Below are 25726 nucleotides of genomic sequence, written 5' to 3' on the forward strand. Positions count from 1 at the left end.
AGGTTAGAGGAATTGTACCTCTGTGTGCAAATGTGAAAGACACAATTCATTGATTTCGTACTTAGGTATAGAATAGAAAACACGCAGGCTCAGGACGCTGGCTGACCTGGGTTTGAGCACAGGTCACCCATTTATCATTCGATTAACCTGGGAACTTTGTGGTCCTGCTTCCTTTTAGTTTAGGAGCCGTCTGCCTAGTGCTCCCCAAGGGGTCAAGTGTCACTCAGTGTGTCCGTTAGGCTGACAAAGCAAAGGTTTTGCAGGAACCTTATATCACTGTAGAAAAGCGAGGTGAAATAGACTCTGAGCAAGTGTCCAGGAAGAACCCAAAACAGGCCTGGCAGAGAGGATATTCAGGTGAGGAAGTGTAGCTCCAAAGCACTGACTACGTAAGCAGGGACCGACTTGAAATTGAGCTATTTCACTTTTGTAGAAAAGCGTTGTGTCTCGTTGCGTATGAGAATGATTCAATTCAATGGTGTAGATTTGGTCAATCAACATAGTGGCACACCCCTCGCTAGAAACTAACTGATCTGACAAATATTTCTCTCAACTGCCATCACTGAAAGCGATGAAGCCCTCGGCGTGAAGAGAAGGACCAGTTTTTAGGATTATAGAGCCCTGAATGAAGTGAAAACATGAGTACTCTGCGTAGAAGCGAAACCAGTACTCTAGACAGTAATGCTGTCAACACAGTCATCTTTTGTGTAAAGAGAAGAAAAGATGCCTCCTGTTTTCATGTCTGGGGAAAATGTGCATCAAGCAAACGCATGACTTCAACAGAGAAGGCTCACTTTTCTCTTACAAAATGAGTCCAGAAGCAGGTTATCAAAGGCTGGTGTGATGCTGTGTGATCATCAGGGACCACAGTGTCCCTGTACGCTTTGCCATCCGCTGAATGGCCACCATCCTCAAGGGCCCCACTTATTCCACGATGTCTCCTGGAGCTGCATCCATCCTGCTGGCTTTTCAGGTTGCGGGAAGGAGATGTGGCTGGTGAGACCGTCCACCCGCTGACATGGCTCCTTCTGAGAGGACTTCCCAGAGCTGCCGCACCGTCCAGCTTACACCTTATTAGCAATTAAATGGGACAGGGACCCAACTACCCACAAGGGGGTCTGGGAAACAGGATTTTAGCTCAGAACATGTAGTTAATTATGAGGAAGGGAAGGAGGGTATTATATTGGCAAACATAGGACCTTAGCATCATTCTTTTTACAGCATCCAGAGTGCTCTTGGTTTGTTTATTTTTAAACTAAACTAAACTTTATTGAGATGTATTTGTTTTCCCCTAACGTCCTTTTTTCAGCTCTGGGATCCCTTCTGTAATATTGTATTTTGTGTAATCACTGCATCTCCTTAGGCTACTCTGGCCTCTGCTAGTTTCTCAGGTATTGTAAAATGTCCCTCAGTTTGGTGTTTTCTCAAGGTTAGTTTGGGGTTTTGTGTTTCAGGGAGGAAGACGACAGGGGTCAGTTCTCAGCACATGAGGTCAAAGGTCGTGCTACCATCATGATTTTTCATTAACGACCTTGATCTCTGGCCAAGGTAGCGCTCACCAGCTTCTCTGCTGTAACATGAACGCCCCACCCCCTCTTCCACTCTGTACTTTGGGAAGCAAGTCGCTCCACGTGGACACACTTCAAGGGTGCCCCACTTCTTAATTGAGGGGGTACCTATATAAATTGGGGGAGGTTTTCTGTGGGCTGTTTTTGTTTCTAGGCCCTCTTAGAGGGCAGGGCTAGGAGACACACATATGCATCCTAATTGTGTACATATGTACATGTGTGTGTGCGCGCATGCGCACGCACGCCTCTCCCATTGGTACCCACACCAGGCTAACAGCTGGACTATGTCCCAACTCTAATCCAGGCGTCCCTTCTAGCCTCCCCCTTGGTTTTCTCTATAGGACAATCTTCTAAATACATAATTCAGAAAATTCCTCTTCTCTGCTTGAAGCCTACATGCCTTCTCACCTCAGGATAAAATCCAGACTTACGACTCTGGCCTACACGGCTTATGCTGCACTAAATGAGCTGAATTCACCACTTATTTTCTTAGTGATTAAAAACACATCTGTGGGAGAGCAAAGCTCCTCTCTGTAGCTATTTCTTCATGTGTGTGATGAGAAAACAGTTATAAGAAAACGCTATCTTCATTTGTTTGAACTGTACATGTTAAATAGTCTGTTAAGAGTTAATCAATGAATGACAATCAACTGACATTTCATCAGTTATTATCAGTCACATCGATATTGTATTGTAATAAAAATAAAATGATATTAAATTTGGAGTAAAGATTCTCAAACATTTGGAATCAGTTAGTCATGGTTGTTCCATGCAACAGGCAACAGATTTAGGAAAAATCAAATAAAACTGCAGTGATGTGCATGGTGTGTGTGTGTGTGTGTGTGTGTGTGTGTGTGTGCGCGCGCGCGTGCACGCGCGCACATGTGCTCATATCAGGAACTTATGCTGATTGCAATCCCTGATGCAAGCATCTGTATCAAATGCAAGACCGAGCGTGAGCAGGGAGGAGGGCTTATTAACTTGCCATCAGTTTCTCTAACCGCCCTTATTAACGTGGACATTTCTAACTCATACTTTTAGGAAAAGAGTGTGGGGACTTTTGTTAAGCAGTTAATGGGAAACTGGAAACTCAGGATTATCTTTGACAAGTTTAAAAACTTGGGAGACGTTTTTCAGATAAACAAAACCTAAACGTTGGAAGTTTAGAATTTAAGCTGGGAAGAAGGGGACGGTTCCGCATCGATTGTTTGGGGTCACTCACGTCTGGAAGAGCTCTCCACGTATTCTGTTGTGGAATTTAGACATGGTTTTAAAAAAACTTAATAGGTGGATGAAACTATCATTCAGTTGTGAAGATCGTCCATAGTTTGTTTTTTTAAGAAATGATGGTAGGCTTTTCTCACCATTGAAAAAGAATCGTCATCTCCAGACTGAGTAACCTGAGCGGGTCTGGCTTTTCAGAGTAGCTCAAGATCGATATGCCACATTCCGCCTTCCCGAAGCGTCACGCCATCGTATCCCTCATTTCGACAAGTAAGTGGGCATCAGCCCCCTGGAGAGGCCATGCGTCACTGTGTGGGGCAGCTGGGACCCTACAGCCCATTTCTGTCTGGGACTTGCCCGCGCCACACTCTTCACACTTTCAGCCGTCAAGTGTGTTATTTATAACCAGGTATCTGCAGATAAACCGTCTGCAGGTCAGCATCAAGGCACGTTTGTGCAGTACTGATGCTGATTCTAAAATATGACCTCAGACTCTTCCATGACTCACAAAAAAGCTTCCTCACTCAGTGACAATCACGGAGTAAGCACTGGCCCTAAGTCGTCAGGGCTGTGCGGGGCTGTCGCGGGCCTGCTCCCAGCGGTGTGAGTCTAGTTGTTCTTCCTCTGATGTGTAGTTTCCAAAGGGTCATATGATAAATAGATTGGGCAACATTCATTCTGCTTTTGCCTCAGTCACAGGGCCTTTTTATTAACTTGGTGCTGGTTTTTAAAATTCTTGGTAACAGAGGTACGTGGACAAGGTTTTGCTATGACCAGTGTTTCTTTAAATGATTTTTCTCTAGGTTGGGTCTCTTGTGGGCCTTCGGGGCAAAAAACAATCCATTTCTTATTATACAGCGTGCTTTTGATTGTGTCCTAGAAAACCAAAGTTTTGGGGGGAATAAGATGGTAGAAACTTGGCTGGCATTGTGCCATATTCTGACAAAATCCATAAAAGGTGATATACAGGGAAATGGGCATTTTTGGTATCTTAAAAAAACCTCTTTTATATTCAAAATTTACTTTTTCAGAGTCTGGGTGCAGCCAAAACATTTACATATTTACTTCTCACTCACATTTCAAATCATACTCCATGAGTCATATCTCCATTTGTGTTGTTATTCTCAGTTTTTATTTTTACACTTTCTGTGTTGGTGTTTTTTTCACTATTAACTACTACTTTTTGCGTTAATGAATCCTCTTGAGTCACTGATCCATGAGCAATGTTTTAATAACAAAGTGTAAATTGTGACAGAAGAAAGCTGTGTGACCTGCATGGAAACAGGTGGCCCAAGAGGAGTGGCCCCTTCCTGACTTAGGGTTGGACGGACTGGAGTTTCTGTTGTGGCTTATCGGGTTAAGAACCCAACTAGTATCCATGGGGATGTCAGTTTGTGCCCTGGCCTCCTTCAGTGGGTTAAGGATCTGGCATTGCCACAAGCTGCAAGCTACAGCATAGGTCACAGATGCGGCTCAGATCCCACATTGCTGTGGCTCGGATCCCATGTTGCTATGGCTGTGGTGTAGGCCTGCAGCTGTAGCTCCGATTCAACCCCTAGCCTGGAAACTTCCATGTGCCGCGGGTGTGGCCATAAAAGGAAAAAAAAAAAAAAGGGTTGGCAGGACCATTCACTCACTAGTTATACTAATGTATCTCCTCAGATGCAAAATTTAGGATACCTCAAAAACACAGTAATACAGATAAATAATGCTTTATGCAATAATTTTAAAAATCAAAACGAATGCTGACATCAGTCATGGATAAAATATCAACCTTTTAAATTTGGATCAGTATTACTGATTTTATTTTTTGCTCAGACACCCATATGGTTCAGCAAAACATGGACAGACAGAGAAATCTGTATATAAAACTTTTAATAGGACAAGCATAAGAGTAGAGGGATGTTTATAAATCAAACTGCCTTTCCCTTTTCTTCTGAAACCATCAGAGCAGTTGTGAATCTCTTGGTAGGCAATTGAGGACTATAAACAGTTTAAGCTCTAAGAAAATCCATTGAGGAAAAAATGTCCATTCTGTGTTTATGTTTTCTGGTGAGAAGGTCTAGTGTTTTGTGGAATGTACTTTTGTTTAACAATGGTCACCCTTCGTTAGCTGCAAAGCTGTATTGTGCATCAGCTGCTCCATGATATGTAGGAAAGGACACTCTGCCCTCTGTTTTTCTTCCATTCATAAAGATAAGTTTCCACAATTATATTTTTTCCAATCCTATCATGATATAAGCAGGTTATTCCATTCACATGTGAAATGGAGACTGAAACATCCATATTCTATTTAAATTTTCTTTTACTCAGACTTGTTTGTACATGAAACCATTCATATCAAGGTGAAATATATTTAGTGTTATACATTTTCATTTGGGATTTTGTTTGAAATATGTTTTAGCATATTCAAAAATGTGCAGTAATGAATCATACATTTAAAATGCAAGCTCTCGGCTTCCTACATCAAAGGCACATTTCTTTCGATAGCATATAAAAATGTTTATGATTCCCGAGCAAATGAAATCAGTTAAGAGGTTACATGTGCTACATAGTTAATGTGCCAGAAAAAGATTAAAGACAAATACAACCCGCCGTGAAGTCCCCCACATCACAGGGAGCCCGAGGCCGCCTCTCAGTCACTCCTTCCATTAGTAGCAGGAGGCCCAGGGCTCGCCTCCATGTGGCAGGGCGCTTGGGCCGAGGTCACACCGATTAAACCACAACACCCCACCTCCAACTTCACTTCCGAGGGGCCTGGGAGCCCCTGAAACTCAAGCTGCCTGCTTGGCGGCTCAGATCCGAAAGGTGAGGAATAAGTCTGAGAATATTATGTCCAAGCAGTCTGTCCACCAACACGCCAGAAACGCTTTTCTTTTTTTTGAACAAAAGAAGGCAATCAGACTAAACTCAAGCAGTCGACATGGTGAGTGTACTAAGGACAGCTTCTATTTGAAACACCTTGTCTGGTCTTCCCCCTTTCCATTGGTTTAATGTCTTGAAGCCGTCTCAACTCAAGGAGCAGCTCAAAAAGCAATTAACGTCATTGATCCCATTGAAAAAAAAATCTCAAGGCAAGACAGACATAGTGATAGCCATTGAAAGAAAGGTACCTTGGCGTTCCCAGTGTGGCTCAGCAGGTTAAGAACCCAACTAGTATCCATGAGGATGCAGGTTCAATCCCTGGCCTCACCCAGAGGGTTAGGGATCTGGCGTTGCTGTGAGTTGTGCTGCAGGTCACAGATGAAGCTCGGATCCAGTGTTGCTGTGGCTGTGGTGTAGGCCAGCAGCTGCAGCTCTGATTCAGCCCCTAGCCTGGGAACCTCCATATGCTGTGGGTAAGGCCCTAAAAAGAAAAAAAAGAAAGAAATGTACCTTAAGGCATGGACATGTTTTGTACATATATCATACCTTGATGTTTCAAAAGGAAAGTGATTTCAAGTTTGTGTTTTTAGCAAGCGGTTTTTAATAAGTTGAACTAAATCAAAAGAAATACTTGCCATTGTGAGAAAAAAAGGGAGAAAGCATTGATTTGATTTGATTCTTTAAAAAGAAACCCAGCTTCTGTAGCTGTTCAGATGTTTCCAGGAAGTCAGTGAGGAAGATTGAGTTGGAAGCTTCTCTGGCTTTTATTTTACTGATTTAATTTCAGAACTCTTCTCCCCCTGTGGATGATGAATGAGAAATAGCTATCAGGTAGATGGAAAGTAATAGAGCCAGAAATGTGGTTTTCGGCTTTGTTCAGAAAGATACCAACCACTTGAGAGAGTCATTTACACATGAATACAAGTCCTGAAGGAGCCTGTTTTTGTGGCCATAATCCCAAGATCTGGACTGGGATAGTGAAGAAATATGTCCCTATCACTGAAGCAGTGTTACTTCGGGAATGAATCACTGTAAATGGATGGGCTCTAAATTAGTAACATGCCTCCTGGGGAAGAGGGGGTCCTCAGGGCATCGTAAGTGGGCTTCTGTTCAAATAGCTGCAAGGCTGCTACTCAGTGAAACCAAACTAAAGTTAAAGATGGGACATAATTGATAATCAGTTCAGGATGAATTTCAAGAAGATGCATGAGCCTGTCCAAAGGAAACTAGACTTGATCCATTATTTGATGTAACATGGCAATGAGATGAAGGTAAAAGCCCGATTTACCTTCAGAATACAAATGATTAGGAATAATAATACCAAATGATAAGAATAATAAAGGCTTGATATTATTTCTGTAATTAAACTTAATGTTTAGGGCAGCTTTGGACTCAAAGCAAAATTGAGTGGGAAACAGAGTTCCCACGTACAACCTGTCCCCGCAGACATCCAGCCTCCACATGATCAACCTATGTCACAGAGCCACGTGTCCGTCACAGGGGACGGTCGATACTGACATATCACCACTCTCAGATCTTGAGGTTTGGTTCACACTGAAACATGCATTTGGTGTAAGTGATTTATTTGTATTTTTTTACACAATTGCAGTTCTACACATATAGTTCTAGGAGATATCACAGAGAGAACACACACAGTTTTCACCCCGTCTCACCCAGCCACGTCACCTTGCTTAAATGGAGCACAGAAATACAACAGGAAATTGTACAACGGAGGGCGCAATCCATTGACTTTATTCAAGCGTCATCATTTTTACCTGTGGGCGGTGGGAGGGGGTAGGGGAGGTGTATTTCATGCTATACAATTTTATCCCATGTGCAGGTTCATGGAACCACCGCCTCATCAAGGTGGAGGATGGTTTCATCCCAAAGGTCCTTGTCTCGCCTTTTATAAGCCATGAGCTCCCTCTTCACCCACCCCAAGGCCTAGGAACCACTAAGGCCTTGTTCGTGCTTATAATCATGTTGTTTCAATAATTTTATACCAGCGGAATCGTAAAGTGTGTAATCCTTTTATATTGCTTTTTCACTCAACAAAATCCCTCTGAGATCCATACGGTTTTCGTGGGTATTAGCTGCTTTTTCCCCTCAATGCTGTGTAGGATCCACGGTTGCTGGAGTACAGTTTCTGCTTCAGTATCTGCTGTCGAAGGACAGTTGTGTTGTTTCCAGGGCTCGGCTGTTACAAATAAAGCTCTTAGAGGCGTTGGTGTCCAGGATTTTGTGTGTGAAGATGCATTTTTACTTCCCTGGGATAAATGCCCAGGAGTTCATTCGCTGGGTGGGTGGTGAGGACATTTGTAGTTTGTCAGAAACTGCCAAGCCGGCTTCCGAACAGCTGCACTGTCTTATGTGCCTGGCAACAGTGTAGGAGCAACCCAGGTCTTGCGCGTCGGGCCAGCATTTGGTGTTGCCATTTAAAAAAAAAATCTGGCCATTCTAATAGGTGTGTAGTGATAGTTTGTCATGTTTTGAATGTGCATTTCCCTCATAGCTAATGGTGTTGACCAAATTTTCATGAGCTTAGATGCCATCTGTAAATCCTCTTTAGGGAAATATCTGGTCATACCTTTTGACCATTTTCTAATTTTTTGTTTTCTTTTACTGTTTTGGAATTTCTTCATATAGTCTAGATATGAATCCTTTGTCAGAAACGTGGTTTGCAAATGCTTTCTTCCATTCTCTTAATAGGGCAAAAAAATTAATTTCAATGAAGTCCAATTTACAAATTTTCCTTTTATGGAATACCTTCTGGTGTCAGGTCTAAGAATTCTTTACTGAGCTCTATGTCACAATATTTTCTTTCAATCCTTTTTTATAATTTTATTCAAAAATGGGCAAATGACTTAAATAGACATTTCTCCAAAGAAGATATGTAAATTGCCAATAAGCACATGAAAATATGCTCAATATCTCGTGAGAGATTTACATCAGAGAGATGCACATCAAAACTACTTTAAAGTCATGGAAAAGAAGACAATTTCATAATTATGCAGCAAAATGTAGACAAGAATTTTAATCTAATAACTGATAAATTTGTGTAATAAAGATATTACTGTTATGAATTTAGATGTATCACATAATCTTGTATTAAAACACCTAACAGGGAATGAAAGGAAGTACTAGGAGATGCGTGATCCCCAGCTCCACCCACATAATTAGTTGGCTTCATGCTGTGGACAGGATACATTCCTTGGTTTGCAACAATGCTATACAAGTACTCGAATCTGAATTTAGGTCCAAATCACTCTTTATTATATTACATGTCTTTGGCCCCTCTATATCGTGAAAAAAAGGTCATTTTTACTAATGGTGATGGTTAACTTTATGTCAACTCCTGGGCCATGGGGTTGCCAAGATAGTTGACCAAACATATTTCTGGGTCTTCTGGGGGGGTGTTTTGGGTGAGATTAATGTTTAAACTAGTAGACTGAGTAGAATAAATTGTCCTCCCCCACAAGCTGACTATACTTCTGTGGGCTTAGCTCTGGGCTACTGTTGTTTACTTGTCTCATTTTAATCTTCATCACGCTGACATCTCTTTGTTTGCATTTATCTACTATAACTGTTTCTTCTTTTACTTTAAATTTTTCTTTTTTTTTATCCTATGTATTGTGAGGTTGAAAAAACAAACCTGACAGGTATTTTTCCTAATAAGAGATTTAGCATTGTTAAGTATAATAGCTATGTTAATCCTAATTACGTTATCTATCTTTGTTACAGTTGAGTTTATAATACTTTCTTTAACATACTGATTCTGTTTTCTTCCTGTATTTGTGTATTTCTATTTCTCTTGAGTTCCTCTGATGATTACTTAATAACTCTACAAAAGATAGGGAGATTTTTATTTTTTCTTCTTTTAATTTAGACTGTCAATTTAATTGCTGCTTGAAAATATAGAAAATTAGCAGCTGGCTTATTCTTTCACCATTGTATCCTACTAGGGAATACCGAACAAAGATAAATTTGTTTTCGTTTTTTGCTTTTTTTTTTTTTTTAAGGACCACACCCGTGGCATATGGAGGTTAGGGGTGGAATGGGAGCTACACCTGCTGGTCTGTGTCACAGCCATAGCAATGCGGGATCGGTGCTGCCTCTTGCAGCCTACACCACAGGTCACAGCAATGCCGGATCCTTAACCCACTGGGTGAGGTCAGGGATCAAACCCTCATCCACATGGATACTAGTCAGATTTACTTCTGCTATGCCACAATGGGAACTCCCCACAAAGATAAATTTGTATGTTAGTAAATTATCACAAAGTGAATGCAAGCATTTAAAGGGCTCTCATGTCTCCAACCCCACTCGCCCCAAACGTAACTGCTGTCCATCACTCCTGAATCGAAAGATTGCAGTTGTCAGTTATTGTAGTTTACATAAAGGAACTATAAGAACATTCACTCTTTTTGCATCTGACCTCTTTCACTCAACTTTATGTTTGTGAAGTTGACCCCATTGTCTTCCCATCACAGTAAATCATTTTTCAGTTGCTGCAGCAATTCAGCTACGCAAATGTATTCTCTAAGTGTTAGCTATCGAATAGCTGAATTAACTTCGATTTTAAGGTTGGATTTTTAACATTCTTTCCTTCGTGATTAAAACCTCTCTAATTTCTGTTAAGAAATAGGTCATCAAACTACATTTTCATAAATATCATCTGTGATTACTAATTGTATGTGTCAACATGACGAGGTCATGGGTGCCCAGATCCTGGGTGTTTCTGTGAGAGTAAATCTATAGACTGAGTAAAGCAGGGTGCCCTACCTAATGTGGGTGGGCCTTGTCCAATCAGTTTGAAGGCCCGAATAGAACCAAAATGCTGGTGTCCCCCAATGAAGAGAGAGTTTTCCTGCCCGACAGTCTTTGCTCTGCCTCCTCCTGGTTCTGCGGCAACCGACTGGCTTTCAGTCTCGAATGTGGACAGTAGTCATGCAGATTTGAACTTGCTTTTGTAATCACGTGAGCCAATTTTTCATGCTGCCTTTTTCTCTCCAATTATATATTTCCAATAGGTTCTGTTTTTCTGGACAGTCTAATATATTACCTATGTTTTATTTGAGAAGCTTTTTTTTGGTTATATCCTTTACACTTAGATCTACAATCTACCTGTGATTGATTTTTTTTTTTAATCTGATGTACAGCAACAATTTTTAGAAGGTTATTTAGGTAATTTTGCACAAATTAATGCAAACATGGGTCAATCTGCATAAGTTAAAGTCACATACATTCTTAGAGATGTGACAGTTTCTGGCAGGATACACTAGGAACAGTTAAGGGTGAGGTCAGTTTTTCTTTTTCTTTTTTTTTTTTTTTGTCTTTTTGCTATTTCTTTTTTTTTTTTTTTTTTGTCTTTTTGCTATTTCTTTGGGCCGCTCCCGCGGCATATGGAGGTTCCCAGGCTAGGGGTCCAATCGGAGCTGTAGCCACTGGCCTATGCCACAGCCACAGCCATACCAGATCTGAGGCATGTCTGTGACCTACACCACAGCTCACAGCAACGCCGGATTGTTAACCCACTGAGCAAGGGCAGGGACCGAACCCGCAACCTCATGGTTCCTAGTCGGATTCGTTAACCACTGCACCACGACGGGAATTCCCAGTTTTTCTTTATACACATCAAGCAGAATGCGTGATGGTTGATAAAGTGTGCTTAACATCTGTCTCTTGCCAAATTGATCTCTAAGATCCTTATTTTGTGGGGCCCACAAGACATAGCGAGATAGAGATGAAAAATGCAGCAGAAAGAGTCTTGGGAAGCAAACGCTATCTTTGCTCTTTTCTGGTGCCAAAGATAACAATTAAAGAACATCTCTTCTTGCTGAGAGTCATTACCTGTCCTTGAAAATGCCACTTGGAGAGCCCTGAGAAACAGCATGCTCCTTACTTATTACACTGGGCTTTTTAATAACTTGATACAGAGGAAAAAAAAAAGGAACAAAACCCCTGAGAATAGGCCAAGTAATAAAGCCTGCAGGCATTAGGAAGCTCTTCAAAGCCTGACTGACTGTGATTTCCAATAGACAAAACTAATTAAATCAAGTCCAGCTCAAGTTCAATTTGGTTACTTTATGGTTTGCCATGGTGTTGAGGGCGTCTTTGGAACAAACCTATAAACACTTACTGTGCTTGACGGACTTTCAAAGCCAATACTTTAATGACTCAAAGCATAACAGAAGATTTTTACAATATAATCTGAGAATATTATGGCACCTGAGTGCCATAGTATGCAAGTTAGCGCTTATGCAGGAAGAGAATGGAATTATTTAAGGAACCGAAAATGAGGAATGCATCAGTGAGTTGAGACTATTCAAAATCTAAGTTTTCTAAAGAAAGCTTTACAACCAACAGTAGAATATGAATCAAGAAGTGATTTTCACTTTGCCAATACCTAAATGTTCTGTTCCACTGTTGAAGTGATGTAGCAGGTTGAGTATTGATCTCTAGATGAATTGTCAAAATGCAAATGAAGATACAGATAAGACACCAACAAATACTCACTGTCAGCATTCAGGTAAAATTCTGGGTTTACTGTATATGGAATTGAGGTTCATTATCTCATGCAATGACTCCAATTTTGAGGTCTCATTTTTGCAGGAATCATCCAATGATAAGACTTTGAATAACTAGGAATCACTGACCCCTCCAAGTGAAACCAGCCTCCTGAGCATGGGGGATGGGGTGGCCCTCTCACTGGAGACGGCAGACTGTGGTCCTTGGTGACGGTGGGGGCCAGAGTTAGGGTTCAGTGGCCTGGCGTGGTGGGGTGACACTCATGAGAAGACGCTGCTCTCCTTGGCACAAAGGAAAGCACCTTCTCAGGAAAAGCGTCTGGGTTAGTGTCCTCATTTGGAGAACTGCTATGAATCCTAGCTGATGAGTGTCAGCTGAGCGACGGATGCCTATTTCACCGAGCAGTTTCAGCAAAAGCCGCGGCAGTTAGAGCGACCAGCCCAGAGGATGCTGTGCTTCTGTGGAGACACAGCGATTCAGTGGCCAGGACACTATGCACTTCTGACTGCAGACTTACTGCTGGATGAAAATGCACTAACTTTGAGCCAGACCAGAGCACCGTCCAAGCCTCTTTTCTCCACACACGACCTTAACCATCAGTCCAAGGAGCAAGTCTACAGAAAGACGAATGATTGTCATTCCTTTCATGGTTTTTAGCAGGGTTTGCAAAGAAGATTCCTGATAGCCTCGTGGGAGAGAGTTGTTTTGCTAGAAGACTAAGCAGATGCCTGGATCAGAAACTGCCCAGATGAGAGTGGGATGGCCCTGAACTGACCTGGCAGATGCTTGGCTGTCTCATATCCCACATGTGCCATTCTCGTCTGACTCTGGCAATTGAGATGAAAAGTACTAAGCAAAGTTTTTATATTTTGAGAAACAAAAGATGCAGGATAGCTACACACACAGAAATATCCAGACCTGCCTCTGGTTTTCTTCACGCTTTGCCCCGATCCACATGGCACCAAAGATTAGACATTATTATGAGGCAATTATCAAAACACGCTCATTTTATGACCATAAGTCAAGCCAAAAAATTTTACTTTGTACTTTTTAATTACTATGTTCCCAGCCCGCATTCCCAGTATTTTATGTGCCTGTCCACAGGGTGTGGGGTACTAGTCCCGCAATCTGAACACAGCCTTGTCCTTGACTGAGGCTTTACTCCGGGCGTCTGTTTCCCTGTTGGTACCCGGAGCCACCAGGTGTCCTGTAATTTAATTAGTGCTGATTTTCACTGGCTCTTAAGCAGAGCCGATACTGGATCCTGGCTTCTGATCCCCAGCACTGTAGTGGTCACGGGTTATTCACCACAGGTCATCACATGCTTTCCTTTTAGCGTAAGCGGGGATGGATTTGAGTGCTGGTACACATGGACCCCAAATGGGATGATGAAGTAATATTAATTTGCAGAAGCTGGCGGGATAGTGCATGTCGGTAAAAGAATTGCACATAAGCAAAAAGATAGTCTAAATATTCCGATAACACAGCGGCACCGTGTCTCTATAAAGGGAATCTATCTTTGACATAAAAAAGCAGAAGCCTGTAGAGTCTTTATTTTATCACTGCATTTATGTTCTAAGTGTTTTTGCTAGGAGCTTTTATCACAGTTATATATAGGACTCTTTTGACAGGTAGTTTGGTTGAACAGTCAAGCATTTTGGAAACGGCACAAAGGATCCTTTTTCACATAGCACAGCTGCCGCACTGAAATCGCTTAAGGGCTCTAGGGTAGCCAGAACCCCACAGTTTCTAAAGCTTGGTCTTTATTTCAAAGACTTCTTCTTCTTAGGTGAAATCGCCAACACTGAGGCTCTTCGATGTTATCAAGCAAACCTACCAATTTAAACCTTAGTAAGTTTTGTTTTGTTCCCTTACTGCTAACTCAGTGGGTTATAGTCTGGAATCAAGCATCTTCCCCCAGCTCTTCTCATCATAGCTCTAGATCACATCGTCACACACTCACTAGAGTGCTACCAGCAGGGCTGGGCAGTGTTTGCTGTTGGTGTGGTAAGAGGATCTCTCTGACTCTACTCTTTTTTTATTGCCCCATCCATGGCATATGGAAGTTGCCAGACCAGGGATCGAATCCAAGCATAGCTGTGACCTACACCACAGCTGCAGCAATGCCAGATCCTTTAAGCCACTGCACTGGGCCAAGGGTTGAACCTGCACCTCTGCAGCGACTGCAGTTGGATTCTTAACCCACTGTGCCACAGCGGGCACTGCAGAAGATCTCTTTAGGCCTTCACATAGAAGGCTTCAGAACGTCTTGATAATTAAGTATGACCCCTCTAAGGTGGAAGTAGGATTGACTCAAAATGTCCTCCGTCTTTTTAAGACTCACCTACTGTGTAGAGCAAAAGTTATGCTAAAGAACTAGAATGTGAGATGCGGGAGTGGCAGGCAAGGTTCTGGGGGCAGGCACCTACACAGCAAATGTCATCACTAAATAGCAGAGAAAGGTGTAAGAATTTGATTTGTGAAACATATGGCCTTGTCAAAGAAGAACTGACAGCATTCCTCGTGTTTCCGACTGAATAATTCAAGAACATTTGATACGCTGAGTAGGTTGAAGAAATGCTGAACATGTGTAAGAGCTCAGTCTTCAGTTGTAGGAGGTCACCTTTCACGTTCAGATGTGAATGTTGGTGTGTGCAGTGTTGCCTGGTGTAGGTAGAAAGGTTTCATGGACCTCCCCAAACACAACGTGAAGAGGAAAAGATATCATTGCAGGTGGCAGAAAGCTGGTGGTGACCTGGATGCTGGCAACAGAGCCTCGAATAAAACTGCTCCCAAACCAGAATCAGCTTTGTGAGTTTTGATCAAACATTACCCCTCCCCATGTCTCAGAATTAATCTTACCTAGTCTTTATAATAAGAACAGTCATGCAATGGATGCCAGGATATTTGCATATGAACTTTTATGAGAAATGGAAAATATCCAAGACATCTCATCCTGTGCTCAGTATGAACGTGTGACCTCGGCCTGGTCTGGCTGCCTTCCTCCTTGGACACAGACTGCAGATGGGCAGGTGGTCCTTCTGTCTGCTGGGATCATGGAGTGTAGTCTCCTAGGCTGGCTGCTGGAGCCCACCCCCTCCCCCGGGGAAGGTCACCTCACTGAGAGGAGACAGGGCACAGGGCGGGAAAGACACATCCCCCACTGCCTGGTGCCTGGTCCCTGGACAGAGTTCCTGCAGCACACCCTTCTGGGTGGGCCCCTCTGTCCATCCCAGCTACCTGAGCCAATAAACGATCTTCTTCAACTTGTGATACTTTTCTTATGCATTTACAGACACATGTGGCCTTTAAAAGAAAATTCAAAAACTTTTAATAGATTTACATTATTAAAACAGACCAGGCTTCAGAAACGTGAAATGGCAGTAAGGGGGCTGCTGTCACAAAAGCTGACACAGGGGTCCTACTGAATGTGTGATCGTGTCACCCCAGCTTTATCAGCCTGTTTGATAGACTTGCGGTGACAGAGTCAGAATTCATATAAAACCTAAATGTTTTGAATTCTCTGTGTCTGTGCCCTTGATTAAAGGGGTAGGAAGTGTTTCCAGGGTTTTTTAAGAGGGTAGTTCCTAACACTTTACGAAAAGTCTCATTATTTCCTGCTGGTTCTCTGCTGAGGGCGTTTCCCCCTGGGGGTGTCTCAGGACCACCCTTTCCAGGTTCCGTCAGCTGCCCCGCGCTTCCAAAGGCTGAGAAAATCCAAGGGCGAAGTTTTGAAGAGCTCTGTTGAGAACGTGTAAGAACTTCCCGCTTTCTGTCACCATCCCATCATTAGATGGAGAGGCTCCTGGAGTTGCTGTGTCTCGGGGAGTGTTTATGAGATTGACATTTTGTTTTTATTTACTGTCCCCGAGGGGGTCGGGAGCCTGGGACAGGGCTGTGTTGAACCTTGAGGAGGAAAAAGCAGAGAGGGGTACCTGGGCCCCCCTCCCGCCTGACTCTGCTCCCTCCCTGGGCCAGGCTTAGCGTTTCTCATCCCTTCCCCCCACTTCCCGCAAGAGCCCTCTGCCCAGAGCCTTCTGCTCCTTTGAAAGCAAATGCGGGAGGAGGTTTGCGGTGAGGTTGCCAGAGGAGTCTGAATTCCCTTTAGAATTGAGGTGGGTCACCCATGTTGGCTGATTTGGCGAAAAAGGTATAAAAAAGAGAGCATGGTCATAAAATAACTGGACAAATATGATTTTTTAAAAACAGACGTTTTGCTTCAATTTTTTCTTAAAGGAAAGAGAGCACTTTCCCACATAATCCTTCTGTATTGTCATCAGCCAAAAACTCCCAGCGTCAAACACGCTCTCTGCCTAAGTTTTCTAACGGAGCGAGCCCTTTTCTGTGGATATCGGTGTGCTTCATGAAATTATTTGAAAAGAAGTTGTTAATTGTTAAGATTTAGCCACTTTTGAAAATGATAGATTATCTCGTATTTGTTCTTTCCTCTGTGTAATAGGTGAACCCGTAAATGGTTATTAGAAAGTACATACACACGCACCCTAACACACACACGCACACACCAACACATCTCTTTCTCTCTCAGGAATAGGTAAATGATACATAAGGTGTATTTTTCAAAGAACCAACCTGGTTGGCCCAGTAAGCAGACAAAATGCATATGTGCCTAGAGAAACAAGAAAAAAGAACATTTTGCTAATGAAGTATTTTAAAACAAGGTAAATTCATCACCATAAGAAAAAGTAGTTTTCCTTAATTTATTTCTTCACTCTTAATTTAAGTAACATTATTTTTCATTTTAAACTGTGTAAGGGTTTTTTTGCCACAATAGTTTCAGCACCTAAAAGTGTTACCCTGCCTCTCCTGGGGAAGCAATTCTGTGCTGCGGGGCAAACTCCTCTTTCAAGCCCTGGCCTCATCTCCAGTGTTCTCTGTCCCCACTCGGTGAGCAGACCCTGGGGGGGCCCAGCTGACCTGCTCCTGGTGTCCACGCCCCTGTCATCGCCTCTCTGGACTGGACCTGTGACTCACTTCTGCCAGCAGAATGCGGCCAAGGTGAAGGGTGCAGACATGACTGAGGCCACAGAGCAGGTGGTGTTAAGTCGGCCAAGAGGGAGATGGTCCCTGCAGGCTTGACCCTACCAGGGAAGGCCTTGGAGGGGCCTGGCCTCCCCAGGTGAAAGGCTGTCCTTGCTGGCTCACCCAGTGACAGGCCATGCCAGAGGCGTCCCTGGACGAGGACATGCAGGTGGCTTCTAGGCACTGTGGGCGGCCAGCAAAACCCAGAGTCCTCATTCGCACAGCCCCGGGAAGGGCCAGCGGGATGAACACAGCGAGGGCTTCCACAGCTCAGCCACCGGGAGAGGACTGGGCAGGGTAAAGCCTGGTCCTTGGCCCCGGGCTGGGTGTGGCCTCAGGCCACCAAGTTTGTGGTAGTTGGTTACAGAGCAATAGCAAATTAATGTTCTTCCTCCTTGTTGCCAGCCTTCCAGACAATCTGGTTTCTCTCTCCAGTTTAATTAAAATCAGACAGAATTATTAGAGTCTCGGGAAAGAAGCCGTGTCTTTCCAGCACCTCCTGAAGGAAAGGTTCTCATGTCTGTGGAACTAATTGTCTTCCCTGTGAATACCCCTTAACGGGTCTTGGCCTTAGTTCCTTCCTCCTCTTTGTCACTCTGGCACTACCCTTGGAAAAAAATGCAGCCTCCTTCTTCACTTCCAAGTTCATTAGTGGACTTCTTATTTTGCAAAATCCAGTTAATAAATTACAGAATTTTCATTGGGTATGGGCTTGATTTCATTGTAGCCTTGAATGGAAAATTTAAGAATATTTACCAACTATTTATCTTTCAAGAACAAAACCAGAGTTCCCATCATGGTGCAGTGAAAATGAATCCGACGAGGAAACACGAGGTTTCAGGTTCGATCCCTGGCCCTGCTCAGTGGGTCAAGGATCTGGCATTGCTGTGGTGTAGGTCGAAGCATCAGATCTGATGTTGCTGTGGCTGTGATGTAGGCCAGAAGCTGTAGCTCCAATTCAACCCCTAGCCTGGGAACCTCCATATGCCGAGGGTTCGGCCCTAAAAAGCAAAGCAAACAAACAAACAAACAAACAAACAAAATAAAACTGTCCTTGGAGTCCCCTGATGGCTCAGTGGGGTAAGGATCTGGTGGTGTCACTGCTATGGCTCAGGTTAAGGCTGTGCCACAGGTTCGGTTCCTGGCCTAGGAACTTCCATAAGGAAGTTTTCTGTTTGTGGAAAAAACAACAACAAAAGGAACGAAGCCACCCTGCTAAAGATGCCATAAACACACTCCCATTATTGAGCGGTGGTCCTCTGCGGTCACTGCTCTACACTTTTAGATTTCCTTCCTCTTTGGGAGTCCTTTTCCAATGTGAGCCTATGCCCTTAATATAGTTTTTCAATTCTGACTTGTAGTAGTTGTTTTTCTTTAATTTTCCAAGGAAAATAAAGCTGTTTCTCCAAGTGTTCTTCAAATCATGTGCCCACGGCATGAATGAGATCACCAAGAACTTGCAGGGCATCTTCAGAGGGTCACTGAGAAATCAATGTTGAAACGAGGATGCCAAACAAGATTGAAAGAGACAGTCTGATGGTGGATCATCGAAGGAAACTATTTCCTTAATCAGCGTCAGACTGAAGACGAGGCCTCTGTCCCCTGGGCCTGGGCAGTGCACTGTGGAATGTGGTTCAGCAGCTTCCCTGAATGCCCCCCCTATTATCTGCTGGCTTCTGTCCAGTCATATTTTATTTTTCTTTATTAACTAATCTTATTTACCAGGCAAAATTGTTTCAAACCACCACCTTTTCTGCTTATCTGTTGATAGTCTCTGGAGTTTTCTTATTTAATGAAAAGAATAAGAAAAAAAAGTCATCTCTTTTACATTAGAAAATCCTGTGGGTATTGCTGTTTCCTTTTGAGTATAAATTATGCATGGGACATTGTTAGCTATGCTCTGTAATTTCCACTTAAAACTCAATAATCTTGTATAAGGAGATAGATTTTCAGACTCATTTACTTTGATGGAATATAGAGGAAGCCAGTTCTCTTGTCTAAGCTACTTCGTGATGTAAAAATTATACAATATTAATCCAATCAGACTGATATCAAGTGCTTTTGGTTATTTCTGGTTTATGTGCAGTTAATATTACACAGGTAAGAGGAAGAAAAGGCAATGAAAACTAATAGTTATTGAAATCAAAGCACATGTAGATCTTTATTAGCTGTTATCTCACTGAATTCTGATAATAAACCAGGAAGTGAGTAGTTTTGAGGTTTTTGAGGTTAGAGAAACCGAGACGCAGATAAAGAAATGGATAAGCAAGGAGATCCTGCTGTACAGCCCTGGGAACTGTATCTAGTCACTCATGATGGAGCATGATGATGTGAGAAAGAGGAATGTTTATGTGTATGTGCGACCGCTCACCTTGCTGTATGGTAGGAAATTGACAGAACCCTGTAAACCAGCTATAGTGGAAAAAAATAAAAATCATTGAATAATAATTAAAAAAAAATGTTTAGCAGACACACATAGGGCATCTGTGATAGGGTAACGCAGTTGTTAGTACGGCCTGTTTCAGAGTCTGAGAAATTTTGGTTACAAATAAGAAATGTGAGTCCAGCTCTGAAATCTGTGTCTTTCATTATGCCAAGCTGATAAAGTGAAAACAAGGAAGATGCGTTTTGAAGCAGGTGAGGCTTGTTTTAGGTTCCTGCTCTGTCCTTTATGGGAACCGTGGTGACACTGCCTGATCTTTGTGACCTTCCGTTTCCCCTTGGATTCCTGAGGCTAATGGCACCTTGTTCTGGTCCCCCCCCCCCACCCCGGGAGGGCTGAGGTGTGTGGGAGAGGGCGTGGAGCCCACGTCTGGGCCCTCGAGCTACATTCGCTGTCATTCAGGCCATCTGACCTCTCAACACATTCTAGACCTCAGAGACTTAGCCCTGCAGCCCCCACATGCTGCGGGCTAACTTTATAAATGCTGCTTTACTAATAGTAACTCCGATGACTAAAGTAACGAATCCCCTGCTTCATGGGGGTGCCCCCAGCCCCAGCCCAGGCATGTGGGGGACACACTGGCACACGTGAGCCCTGGCCTGAGTCAGGGATGCAGGGCTAGACACCTACCTCGCCCACAGTGTGGGCGCCTCACCCCCAGGGAAGGTGGTGGCTCAGGCTTTGGGGTCTCAGGGTTTGCCCACCCACACCTGGTCACCCGCAGCATCTCTCCTGCCCTCACAACATCCCCAAGCTAAGGGTGTGATGGTGCCCGCGGTTCACTGTCCCTACTGCCAGCAGGCACCTGTGCTCTCTTCCCACTATTAGGAGGCTCAGCTCAGCTACCACAGGCCACCCTGGTTCTTTGCTAAATTTCTCCCAATTTAGAGCAGTCATCCCGAAGTCAAGTGCACACCTGTGTTACTGTCAGACACGCTCTCCTTCCTCTCACTAGTTGAGATAATCAGGGCTCTACCTCTGTGATAACATTACTATGTTCCTACTTCATCTGTCAGTCACCACTTCATTAGATGATGATGAGTTTACTCTTAATCCTCACATTCTTTGGTGACTGACCGTCTCATTTTCATATGAATTTATTGTGAAAACTTCCTTAGAGGAATGGCTGGATTTTCTCCCCGAGGAAGTAAGCCCACTGAATCCTTCTACACAATATATATTCTGCAGATCAGTTTAAAGGGTCAGCACATTTTCAGTGAATTTTGGAGCCGCTCCTCTGTAACAGGGTGTGTTGGCACTAGCAGACGACACACGAAGTGCAGTCACTTGCACATGCCCTGCTATGCCCTCACGTGACTGAGTGTGTCACCAAGGGAGAAAGACCGGAAGTGCCTAGAAAAGGGGGACATTGGAAGTTCCCCTGTGGCTCAGGGGGTTACGGATCCAGTATTGCTGAAGCTGTGGCCCAGGTTGCAACTGAAGATAGGGTTGGATCTCTGGAGCAGGTTGGATCCCTGGCCCTAGGAACTTCCACATGGGTTCAGCCAAAACAAACAAACAAGCAAATAAAATAAGGAGAAAATTGAAGTGATGCTCAACACACCATTTCTGGTCCTGGTCTGCCTCCTCCTGGCTCCCGGGGCTTCTTATCTCAGAATCACAGAATTTGGGTCCATGGCTGATTCGTGCTAACCTCTCACCTTTGTATTAATGCCCGCCCTGGCTTTGTCCCAAAAGGGCAAATAAAAGCCTCTCTGTCAACGTGGTTTACTTCCTCCTGAATCTCTTTCATCATCAGTGATTTCGTTTTTATTTCCACCTCAATATGTTCATATCGACTTCTCCTAGTAAGGTAGTCTTTTCAGAGTAAGTCATTATAATTGATGAAGGTACCTTTGCACATTTTTCAGGCTCTGGTTTTGAAGGACTTTTCCCAATTTGCATCCTTGGCCGTTCCAATTGGCACTCTAATGTGATAACTCGTTGTAGAGCTTGGTACGTCCCAGTCTCCATCCGCCTTAACCATCTGTTGGTAACGGTGTTCGAGTGCCATCTGGATGTTCCTCGTATCATTCTTTGTATTTACAGCCTTAACTGTCTCTCTGTGTTGATCAGCATCCTTCCCATCTTCCTATCAGAACATCATACGCTGTGTATGAAACTGAACTTGCCCCCAGCTTTACAGAACACACGGCAGATACACATGCCTGACAGCCTAGTGCACACGTGTGAGTCGGACCACGTCAGTTATCACCTTTTGTTTGTTTGCTTTTGGCCGCCCCTGCTGCGTGTGGAAATTCCCGGGCCAGGGATCCAACCCGCTTCGCAGTTGCAGCAACATTGGATCCTTAGCCTGCACTGTCACAAGAGAACTTTCCAATCATCACCTTTAAGGTCTGTAAAAATGATAAATACCAAGATAGAGTCAATAAATAGTATTATTAGTATATTTATTGATATGTCAATATAACACTCAGTGATTCTCATGTGTTTGGTTTTGATTTATTTTGTTTTTACTAAAGATTGTTTCCTTATAAAGACCACCTGGCATTTTTTGAAACGTTGGCAGTGAATCAGGTATTAATCTGTGATGTTTTGTTAAGATGCACCATAGGTGCTCTGAAAATGTTTACAAAGCTGAAGAAATCCATCGTTCAGTCTCTCGAGGGTGGAAAGGCCCAACGAAACCCGGATGCTCACCCCCTGCCTGGGACTCGGGACCGGGCTCCTTGGCATGTTGACCAATTGTCTTGGAGGGAGCCTGTCTTCTGAGGCGGCCAATGAGGCAGCGGGCCTGTCCTGCCTGAAGCACACACAGACGTTTCCAGAGGGATGGAGACCTGTTTTGGACCCTGAGTGTCCTCTGCTCCCATTTCGAGAACAAAGCATTAAAACTAAACCAGTGCAGAATCGAGGGTCTTCTGGTAGCACCGGCCCCAGTGGGAGCATAAATGTTCTGGCTGCTCAACGCTACCGGAGGGAGTGGGGTGTGTGTGTGTGTGTGTGGAAACAGTCCAGACCGGGCACATGCGCATACACATGCAGACACACATGAGCACACGTGTGAGACAAGTAACAAGAAGAAGGCAAAGGGCTCTTATTGGATGTGTATGCTGCTGAGAAAACATTGAGGCCCCGATTTGAGAAAGTCTGATGCGTGCAAATCAACACAATGAAAACTGCAAACCTGAGGGCTCTGGCGGGACACTTCATACCATCTAAGGGCCGAATGTGTGGACACAGCGCTCCAGGGACAAGGCCAGGCTGGAAGCGCTGCTCTGCAGGGTGCGTGCACTGTCCCTGTTGGGCTCTGAGCCCAGGTCTTTGGGCTGGCATCGCCACCTCCCCAGGCTTTGTGGCTCTTCACCCAGTTCTCCCCAAAACCATGGGTGCTGAAGGAATGGGTTTACTCCCATCTTGTCTGTAACCTCCTTCCACAACGTCCATGTACTCCCTGGCTGCCCTCAGGATTCATTCAGTGTGAGAGGTGGTCTGTCTTTTTCTGTGTGAGGATGCATCTTGCGTGGTAGTGACAGTGGCCAGTACAGGGTGCCTTCCCCTGAGTGAGCCCCACTCCAGAGCCTGGTTAAGTACACACTTAGCAGGAGTTCCTGTCGTGGCTCAGTGGTTAGCGAATCCGATTAGGAACCATGAGGTTGTGGGTTCCATCCCTGGCCTTGCTCAGTGGGGTTAAGGATCCGGCACTGCCGTGAGCTGTGGTGTAGGTTGCAGATGCGGCTCGGATCCTGAGTTGCTGTGGCTCTGGTGTAGGCCGGTGGCTACAGCTCCGATTAGATCCCTAGCCGGGAACCTCCATATGCCGCGGGAGCGGCCCTAGAAATGCCAAAAAAAGACCAAAAAAAAAAAAAGTACACAGTTAGCAGCTGTGCCTGTTGGCATGTTCGTTTTCCAGTCAGCCCCTTGATTGAGCAAAGACATCATATCCCTCAGCTCGGGCGGCTGTGACAGAAGAGTGCAGTCTGTGTGCCTCAAACAGCAGGCACTTCTTCTCTCACATCCTGGCAGCTGGAAGCCCAGGGCCCGGGTACCAGCGGGTTGGTTTTAGGGAGGACCCTCCTGGCTGGCAGACGGGCATCTTCTCCCGGGTCCATACTTGGCTTTTCTTTACACACACCCCAAAGGGGCATCTCTGGTGTTTCTTAGGAGGATGTGGGTCCTGGGGGGGTTGGGCTCCACCCTATAATCTTATTTAATCTTCATTATCCCCTAAAAGTCCTTCATTGTCACACTGGAGGTGAGGGAGCCATTGGGTTCACTGGACAACTTCCATCCTTTGGGGACAATGGTTTTCTCATGCCAGCAAGACAGTACGCAGGACGCTGATGGAGAAACGATAGAGTTTTGCTGGTTATTCTCCACGTTCCAGCTCAGACACGCTCTGTCTGCTCTGAGACCCGCAGTGTGGCCCTTCTCTTCCCCACTGTCCCTGGTCTCTGCAGCTGGCCTCCTGCTAGGGAGGAGCACTGGGAAATGCAGGCGCGGGATGGCAGGTGGAACAAAGCAGATGTCAGGGTGTTTCTTTCCTGCTCCCTTCATGCCGCCGTGTCAAAAAGTTTGGTCTTAGATAATTCAGCATACGGTGTTATTTTCCTTAATCTTGACCACAGTCCATTAGTAATTCCTTAATTAAGGACTCAGCATTTAAACCATCTGGGGTGGACTCTGTTTCCTGCTTGGGCACTGACCAGCACAGGAACCTGAATGAGTAGTACCCACATAGGCTAAAACAGCTGCCCCAGATCCATCAAGCTCTTTGCTTTACAGCCAGGTGCCCACGGCCGCATGTTGGCCTGGCCCAGCTGCTGGTGATTCTGTACAGCGACACGTTTCTAGATTTATCTTAAGGTGTTATTGTACAAGTTCCTGAAGTCAGTCATCCCCTCCTGCTTAATTTGGGGTTGTCATCAATGCAGGGTTTCTGTCAATATTCAGCACTTTAAAAAAAAAAATGAGGTGTGGTTGATTTACAGTGTTGTGTTAGTTCTTCTGATCCCAAACTCCTATATTTATCCGTTGAATGTGTTTTCCGCAGTTTAAGAAAAACCATGGAAAGGAGGTCTCAGTGGAATAGGAAAGGGAGATAGAGGAAGTGCCTCCTGACACGCAATGCCCAGGAAATAACAATCTCTCACAATCCCCACATTATAGATAAGAAGCACCTGCAGGGGAGCAGGAGGCCACCTGCAGTGCCATTACCTGGAGCCTCTCGGCATCCTTCCTGTCACTTTCATTCCACGTTGGAATCTAGGGCTTTCCGCCTGCTTTTGTTTCGGATGAACAATTCTGAGGGTGGAAACCTGGCAGTCTTTCATTGATTAAATTGACTTCAGCTCTATTCAGAGGTTTTGGAACCATGGGTGTTTAGAACTGATATTTCAAGTGACTTCAGCCAGTTCTGGCACATATATCCTCAATAAAAATTCTTGGAAAATAAAATGTGCATTTGACAGATTACAGAGATATGGGGGCAAACAAACAAACAAACAAACAAAAACTGTTGTTGTCACCAAGCTACAGTGAGCATGTAGGACCCAGATCGCTCATGCCATTGTTCATTTTTATTAAATGCTTTGGCCGTCCCCACAGGCATCCAGCTTCTTCCTGTGAAGTTATTATTTCTTTACTCTGGCTGACAGGAGATTGATCAAATTTGCTTGTAGAAATCTAAATGACATCAGTAATATCAGTGAGTTGGTCATGTTATTTTGAACCTGTCTAAAGTATTTTTCTAGAGCCAAAGTCTATAAAGGAAATTTTAAGAAGTAAACCTAAGGTTTGGGATTTTTTTGTCTTTTTTTGGGGGGGGGCTGCACCTGTGGCATATAGAAGTTCCTGGGCTAGGAGTTGAATGAGAGCTGCAGCTGCCAGCTTACACCACAGCTCACGGCAACACAGGATCCCTAACCCACTGAGTGAGGCCAGGGATCGAGCCTGCATCCTCATGGATACTAGTCAGGTTTGTTACCACTGAGCCACAACAGGAACTCCCCTAAATTGATATTTTTGACCAATAAATATATCATGTTATCTTAAGATAGTAGGGTGAAAACTGTTGTCTAAAGTACTTCATGTGGTT

General features: G+C 44.1%; 1 long non-coding RNA gene across 1 annotated transcript in view; it reads left to right on the top strand.

Annotated features, from left to right (window-relative positions):
• Positions 1 to 25726, top strand: part of LOC102157622 (uncharacterized) — a 301905-nt gene that overhangs the window by 188456 nt on the left and 87723 nt on the right. The gene's annotated exons all lie outside the window — the stretch shown is intronic.

This window comes from Sus scrofa, chromosome 4, assembly GCF_054392235.1.
Source record: "Sus scrofa isolate SSC_HxYL_T2T_F1_AM1 chromosome 4, Sscrofa_HxYL_maternal_Yorkshire_Landrace_v2.0, whole genome shotgun sequence".
NCBI lineage: Eukaryota > Metazoa > Chordata > Mammalia > Artiodactyla > Suidae > Sus > Sus scrofa.